Raw genomic sequence first — 7,500 nt, 5'->3', positions numbered from 1 at the left:
TTGGGCGTTGCACTCGCAGTCGCAAAAAACGTTGGGCAAATATATTTCTCCGATGCTGAGCGATCAGCTAGGAAGCGCCCCATCCATGTCGGTACTCGTACGCGTCGCACTCGCAGTCGCAAAAAACGCTGGGCAAATATATTTCTCGGAAGAGTAATGACAGTCCGAGCCTCCTGCGTGGGAAGAGTCTTTCTAGGCCCTGACCCACGGGAAGCGTGTAGCTTCCCCCATCCCGGACATTTCACGTCGTCACACTACCGGTATTGACTAATAGACTGATTGCTGATAATCATTAGCCACACACTGGGGGAAACGGCCGACAGGGGCGGCAACATAGTGGAGCCGCAGTGTCACTAATGTACAGAGATAGAACAGTTTCGACTGGAACCAGAGTAACCGTATACACGGCACTGATTAGTAATAGATGCAGAGCCATCAGAATACAGATAATATATACAACCGTCCCTATACATGCTGAAAGACTCTGCACACAATGAGAACCACACGTCAGCCAGACACTATCACACACTACTCTCTGCCTCTAACAGGCACACACACAATATCTAACCACCAGCATGGAAGAACATCCGGTGCATCCTCTCCGCCACATTACACAATCCACACTATCATAACCAGACCGGGAGGTCCACCCAGAAAACAGAATATCCCACCCTTCCGACATCCGCCATTGCTCAGCTAAGCCACGAACACCCACACATGTCCTACACAGGGGTGCACCCAACATCACAATACTGCCTCCTGTCACAGTACACAAACAATGGCAGGAATGAAAGACACAGATCTGCCACAACCTTGGAATCGGAGCGCCGCCTGTCATGAGCCACAAGTGCATCCTGACGTGACAAATCGGATGATCCCGCAGGCATGCACTTACGATAATCACTATCAACGAACCTGCCGCCCCCTCCCCCCCCAAAATACACCTTTCCCTACAACGTGTACCTTAACCTAAGCTATATTGTACCTTAACCTAAGCGATATTGTACCTTAACCTAAGGTATATCGTACCTTAACCTAACCTACATTGCGCCTTCACCTAACCTACGTTGTACCTTAACCTAACCTACGTTGTACCTTAACCTAATTAACCTAACCTACGTTGTACCTTAACCTAACCTACGTTGTACCTTAACCTAACCTACGTTGTACCTTAACCTAACCTACGTTGTACCTTAACCTAACCTACGTTGTACCTTAACCTAACCTACGTTGTACCTTAACCTAACCTACGTTGTAGCCTTAACCTAACCTACGTTGTAGCCTTAACCTAACCTACGTTGTGCCTTAACCTAACCTACGTTGTGCCTTAACCTAACCTACGTTGTGCCTTAACCTAACCTACGTTGTGCCTTAACCTAACCTACGTTGTGCCTTAACCTAACCTACGTTGTGCCTTAACCTAACCTATGTTGTGCCTTAACCTAACCTATGTTGTGCCTTAACCTAACCTATGTTGTGCCTTAACCTAACCTATGTTGTGCCTTAACCTAACCTATGTTGTGCCTTAACCTAACCTATGTTGTGCCTTAACCTAACCTATGTTGTGCCTTAACCTAACCTATGTTGTGCCTTAACCTAACCTATGTTGTGCCTTAACCTAACCTATGTTGTGCCTTAACCTAACCTATGTTGTGCCTTAACCTAACCTACGTTGTGCCTTAACCTAACCTACGTTGTGCCTTAACCTAACCTACGTTGTGCCTTAACCTAACCTACGTTGTGCCTTAACCTAACCTACGTTGTGCCTTAACCTAACCTACGTTGTGCCTTAACCTAACCTACGTTGTGCCTTAACCTAACCTACGTTGTGCCTTAACCTAACCTACGTTGTGCCTTAACCTAACCTACGTTGTGCCTTAACCTAACCTACGTTGTGCCTTAACCTAACCTACTGTTGTGCCTTAACCTAACCTATGTTGTGCCTTAACCTAACCTATGTTGTGCCTTAACCTAACCTTCTACCTACCTATGTTGTGCCTTAACCTAACCTATGTTGTGCCTTAACCTAACCTATGTTGTGCCTTAACCTAACCTATGTTGTGCCTTAACCTAACCTATGTTGTGCCTTAACCTAACCTATGTTGTGCCTTAACCTAACCTATGTTGTGCCTTAACCTAACCTATGTTGTGCCTTAACCTAACCTATGTTGTGCCTTAACCTAACCTACGTTGTGCCTTAACCTAACCTTACGTTGTGCCTTAACCTAACCCATATTGTACCTTAACCTAACCCATATTGTACCTTAACCTAACCCATATTGTACCTTAACCTAACCCATATTGTACCTTAACCTAACCCATATTGTACCTTAACGTAACCTAATTTGTGCCTTAACGTAACCTAATTTGTGCCTTAACGTAACCTAATTTGTGCCTTAACGTAACCTAATTTGTGCCTTAACGTAACCTAATTTGTGCCTTAACGTAACCTAATTTGTGCCTTAACGTAACCTAATTTGTGCCTTAACGTAACCTAATTTGTGCCTTAACGTAACCTAATTTGTGCCTTAACGTAACCTAATTTGTGCCTTAACGTAACCTAATTTGTGCCTTAACGTAACCTAATTTGTGCCTTAACGTAACCTAATTTGTGCCTTAACGTAACCTAATTTGTGCCTTAACGTAACCTAATTTGTGCCTTAACGTAACCTAATTTGTGCCTTAACGTAACCTAATTTGTGCCTTAACGTAACCTAATTTGTGCCTTAACGTAACCCATGTTGTGCCTTAACGTAACCCATGTTGTGCCTTAACGTAACCCAATTTGTGCCTTAACGTAACCCATGTTGTGCCTTAACCTAACCTATATTGTGCCTCAACCTAACCTATATTGCGCCTTAACCTGACGCACGTTGTCGCTGAACCTGCTCTGTAATTGTTATGCAACTCGTTAAATTAGTGTAGTGTTGCCTAACCGCAACCCTCGCAATATAGTTCGCTATTCGCACTGCCCGGTCCCCTGTGTATCGCGTCATGTTAAACACCTTGCAGGTGTTGCTGACTTTCACATGCTCCTGCTATACACTGTAATGTGGATAGCAGCAGGACGTACATGCCCCCCCCCCTTCCCCCCTGCCTTCGCAAGCTGGTCGTTGAGAAGTTTGCATGTCAATGCCCTTCGCATGCCGACGTACTCAGCCTACGTTGTGGTACGGCCTGTCACCTGTCCGCCGATGTACGCAAAACCCACAAACTGTACTGCACATTGGTCCGTATGTACTGAATGATACATCGTGGCACATGTGTGACCGTACGACGACTGCGCCTAGCAACGGCAGACCATACAGTCCAAATATTGTGCACGCAGCTACGTGTCGTCTCCCTATAAGAGCTGGATTGCAGTGTGGTACGCCATTCAGACGTGTGGGAGGAACGGACGCCCTGGATGGCGATCAGCATGAGCAGTCTGTTGATGTAGTGGAGCGTGTATTCGGACGTAGTCGTCTCTTCTCACACACCGTGATAGCATGTTGCACCGCGTTCCACATCTGCGACATCCTGCAGAGGCCGGCTGACAGTCGTTCGCGCAATGGACACCGCATACGTACGGGGGCTACCTTCCACGTGTTCTCGAGGCGTGCACATGTTGTTGCGTCTATGTGGGCAGACGTAGTGTGTTGTGACACCTGACACAGGCATGCAATACTCGTTGCAAATGGCGATGGACGTCTACGTTTGCTGGTGACGTTACGCAAATGAACAACAGGTAACCCGTTGTGGTGCGGTTGTTCTCGCTAGAGGTGAATCAGTGTTGGCGACGATCGGTCGAGCTATTAACCGGTTGTTTCAGGGATACCCACCATGCCCACGAACGTGAAAGGGGACCCACCATGCCCACGAACGCGAAAGGGGATCTGGGTGTGAGGCGATACGCGGCGGTGGCTGGGTGGGACCGTCCCCGGCCGGTGAGGGGGGGCCGCCCGGCGTGCTGGCAGCGCGGTGCGTGGGCGCACGCGCTACAGCCGGCTGGTGGGGGCGGCCAGTGGCAGGCGCGCCGGCCGACGGACGCGGCAGGCGGCGCAGCTGCGCGCCGGCGCCCCCTGCTCGCGGCGCCTTGCGGCCAAAGTAGGTCCTCGCGGGCCCGGTGCGAAGCGCGGTGGCCATCTGCAGTGTGCTGGTCCGATTGAGGACTGTGTGCGCTGAGGATGCGCCGCCGCCCGGCGCTCGGCGCCGCGACGCCGTCTGCTGCTCGGTCGCCCCAGCGGTTCTCGCAGGTGGTTTGTATCGCAGCTGTGCGGACGTGTTGGCGCGTGCGCTGTGCTGGGAGAGTTCGCTTCGGCACCCAAGTGGGGCTTTTGTCCTTCTGTGGCGCTGGCGTTGGAGCTGCCGGTCACCGTAGGTGGCGCGTGTTGTCTCCCGCCGGCAATGCCACGACAGCACGCTCCCGGGCCTCTGTCGGCAGCGGCAAGCTCAGTTGGGAGCACGGGTGGTCGCACCTAAAGCGTCTACTCGCCTAACTCCGGGCGATTGCGCCTCTCTCGAACCCGACCAAGTACTTAGGACGGCGCTGCGCGCCGCCGGGACCTGAGAGGGTTTCGAGGTGTGTTGTGCAGGGGAGCTCAGCCTCCTCCTGTTTGCAGAATAATTGAGCGGACGCTTGCGTGTTCGCGCGGGCCCCCGGGACACACTCCCGGGCGGCCGGCTGCTCAGCTCTAGTTGACGCAGCTCCCTGGTTGATCCTGCCAGTAGTCATATGCTTGTCTCAAAGATTAAGCCATGCATGTCTCAGTACAAGCCGCATTAAGGTGAAACCGCGAATGGCTCATTAAATCAGTTATGGTTCCTTAGATCGTACCCACGTTACTTGGATAACTGTGGTAATTCTAGAGCTAATACATGCAAACAGAGTCCCGACCAGAGATGGAAGGGACGCTTTTATTAGATCAAAACCAATCGGTCGGCTCGTCCGGTCCGTTTGCCTTGGTGACTCTGAATAACTTTGGGCTGATCGCACGGTCCTCGTACCGGCGACGCATCTTTCAAATGTCTGCCTTATCAACTGTCGATGGTAGGTTCTGCGCCTACCATGGTTGTAACGGGTAACGGGGAATCAGGGTTCGATTCCGGAGAGGGAGCCTGAGAAACGGCTACCACATCCAAGGAAGGCAGCAGGCGCGCAAATTACCCACTCCCGGCACGGGGAGGTAGTGACGAAAAATAACGATACGGGACTCATCCGAGGCCCCGTAATCGGAATGAGTACACTTTAAATCCTTTAACGAGTATCTATTGGAGGGCAAGTCTGGTGCCAGCAGCCGCGGTAATTCCAGCTCCAATAGCGTATATTAAAGTTGTTGCGGTTAAAAAGCTCGTAGTTGGATTTGTGTCCCACGCTGTTGGTTCACCGCCCGTCGGTGTTTAACTGGCATGTATCGTGGGACGTCCTGCCGGTGGGGCGAGCCGAAGGCGTGCGACCGCCTCGTGCGTGCTCGTGCGTCCCGAGGCGGACCCCGTTGAAATCCTACCAGGGTGCTCTTTATTGAGTGTCTCGGTGGGCCGGCACGTTTACTTTGAACAAATTAGAGTGCTTAAAGCAGGCAAGCCCGCCTGAATACTGTGTGCATGGAATAATGGAATAGGACCTCGGTTCTATTTTGTTGGTTTTCGGAACCCGAGGTAATGATTAATAGGGACAGGCGGGGGCATTCGTATTGCGACGTTAGAGGTGAAATTCTTGGATCGTCGCAAGACGAACAGAAGCGAAAGCATTTGCCAAGTATGTTTTCATTAATCAAGAACGAAAGTTAGAGGTTCGAAGGCGATCAGATACCGCCCTAGTTCTAACCATAAACGATGCCAGCCAGCGATCCGCCGCAGTTCCTCCGATGACTCGGCGGGCAGCCTCCGGGAAACCAAAGCTTTTGGGTTCCGGGGGAAGTATGGTTGCAAAGCTGAAACTTAAAGGAATTGACGGAAGGGCACCACCAGGAGTGGAGCCTGCGGCTTAATTTGACTCAACACGGGAAACCTCACCAGGCCCGGACACCGGAAGGATTGACAGATTGATAGCTCTTTCTTGATTCGGTGGGTGGTGGTGCATGGCCGTTCTTAGTTGGTGGAGCGATTTGTCTGGTTAATTCCGATAACGAACGAGACTCTAGCCTGCTAACTAGTCGCGTGACATCCTTCGTGCTGTCAGCGATTACTTTTCTTCTTAGAGGGACAGGCGGCTTCTAGCCGCACGAGATTGAGCAATAACAGGTCTGTGATGCCCTTAGATGTTCTGGGCCGCACGCGCGCTACACTGAAGGAATCAGCGTGTCTTCCTAGGCCGAAAGGTCGGGGTAACCCGCTGAACCTCCTTCGTGCTAGGGATTGGGGCTTGCAATTGTTCCCCATGAACGAGGAATTCCCAGTAAGCGCGAGTCATAAGCTCGCGTTGATTACGTCCCTGCCCTTTGTACACACCGCCCGTCGCTACTACCGATTGAATGATTTAGTGAGGTCTTCGGACTGGTACGCGGCATTGACTCTGTCGTTGCCGATGCTACCGGAAAGATGACCAAACTTGATCATTTAGAGGAAGTAAGAGTCGTAACAAGGTTTACGTAGGTGAACCTGCGGAAGGATCATTACCGACTAGACTGCATGTCTTTCGATGTGCGTGTCGTGTCGCGCAACACGCAGCTACCTGTACGGCTCGCAGTAGCCGTGCGCCGCGTGCGGAACCACGCGTTCGTCTCAAAACTAACGGCAATGTTGTGTGGTACGAGCGCTGAAGCGCTGGAGCGGCTGGCCTGCGGCACCTGGCGCCTGGCGCCGGTTTTGAATGACTTTCGCCCGACTGCCTGTCCGCTCCGGTGTGGAGCCGTACGACGCCCATCGGCCGTGAGGCCGTTGGACACTGAACGCTGGAACAGGGCCGCCACACGCCTCAGTCCCGCCTATGCAACTGTCTCGAAAGAGATGGTGGAAACTATGAAAAGATCACCCAGGACGGTGGATCACTCGGCTCGTGGGTCGATGAAGAACGCAGCAAATTGCGCGTCGACATGTGAACTGCAGGACACATGAACATCGACGTTTCGAACGCACATTGCGGTCCATGGATTCCGTTCCCGGGCCACGTCTGGCTGAGGGTCGGCTACGTATACTGAAGCGCGCGGCGTTTGCCCCGCTTCGCAGACCTGGGAGTGTCGTGGCCGCCTGTGGGGCCGGCCGCGTCTCCTTAAACGTGCGATGCGCGCCCGTCGCCTGGCGGTTCGCATACCGGTACTTACTCGGTAGCGTGCACAGCCGGCTGGCGGTGTGGCGTGCGACACCTCGTACAACGACCTCAGAGCAGGCGAGACTACCCGCTGAATTTAAGCATATTACTAAGCGGAGGAAAAGAAACTAACAAGGATTCCCCCAGTAGCGGCGAGCGAACAGGGAAGAGTCCAGCACCGAACCCCGCAGGCTGCCGCCTGTCGTGGCATGTGGTGTTTGGGAGGGTCCACTACCCCGACGCCTCGCGCCGAGCCCAAGTCCAACTTGAAT

The 7,500-nt window shown here is 52.2% G+C and overlaps 3 non-coding genes across 3 annotated transcripts in view; all 3 read left to right on the top strand.

Moving 5' to 3' along the window:
* Positions 1 to 4,687: 4,687 nt before the first annotated feature.
* On the top strand, positions 4,688 to 6,596 carry LOC126433491 (small subunit ribosomal RNA). Its single transcript, XR_007578526.1, has one exon. It is a non-coding gene; the product is annotated as a small subunit ribosomal RNA (ribosomal RNA).
* A 353-nt stretch (positions 6,597 to 6,949) lies between these two features.
* LOC126433467 (5.8S ribosomal RNA) lies at positions 6,950 to 7,104 on the top strand. The gene has a single exon (XR_007578505.1). It is a non-coding gene; the product is annotated as a 5.8S ribosomal RNA (ribosomal RNA).
* A 188-nt stretch (positions 7,105 to 7,292) lies between these two features.
* LOC126433502 (large subunit ribosomal RNA) overlaps positions 7,293 to 7,500 on the top strand; it is a 4,222-nt gene continuing 4,014 nt past the window's right edge. Inside the window, exon 1 of the ribosomal RNA XR_007578535.1 lies at positions 7,293 to 7,500. This exon is cut by the window's right edge and continues 4,014 nt beyond it. This is a non-coding gene — a ribosomal RNA (large subunit ribosomal RNA).

This window comes from Schistocerca serialis, unplaced genomic scaffold, assembly GCF_023864345.2.
Source record: "Schistocerca serialis cubense isolate TAMUIC-IGC-003099 unplaced genomic scaffold, iqSchSeri2.2 HiC_scaffold_1167, whole genome shotgun sequence".
NCBI lineage: Eukaryota > Metazoa > Arthropoda > Insecta > Orthoptera > Acrididae > Schistocerca > Schistocerca serialis.
The sequence above is the reverse complement of the archived record's forward strand: the minus strand, read 5'-3'. Positions and strand labels throughout refer to the sequence as shown.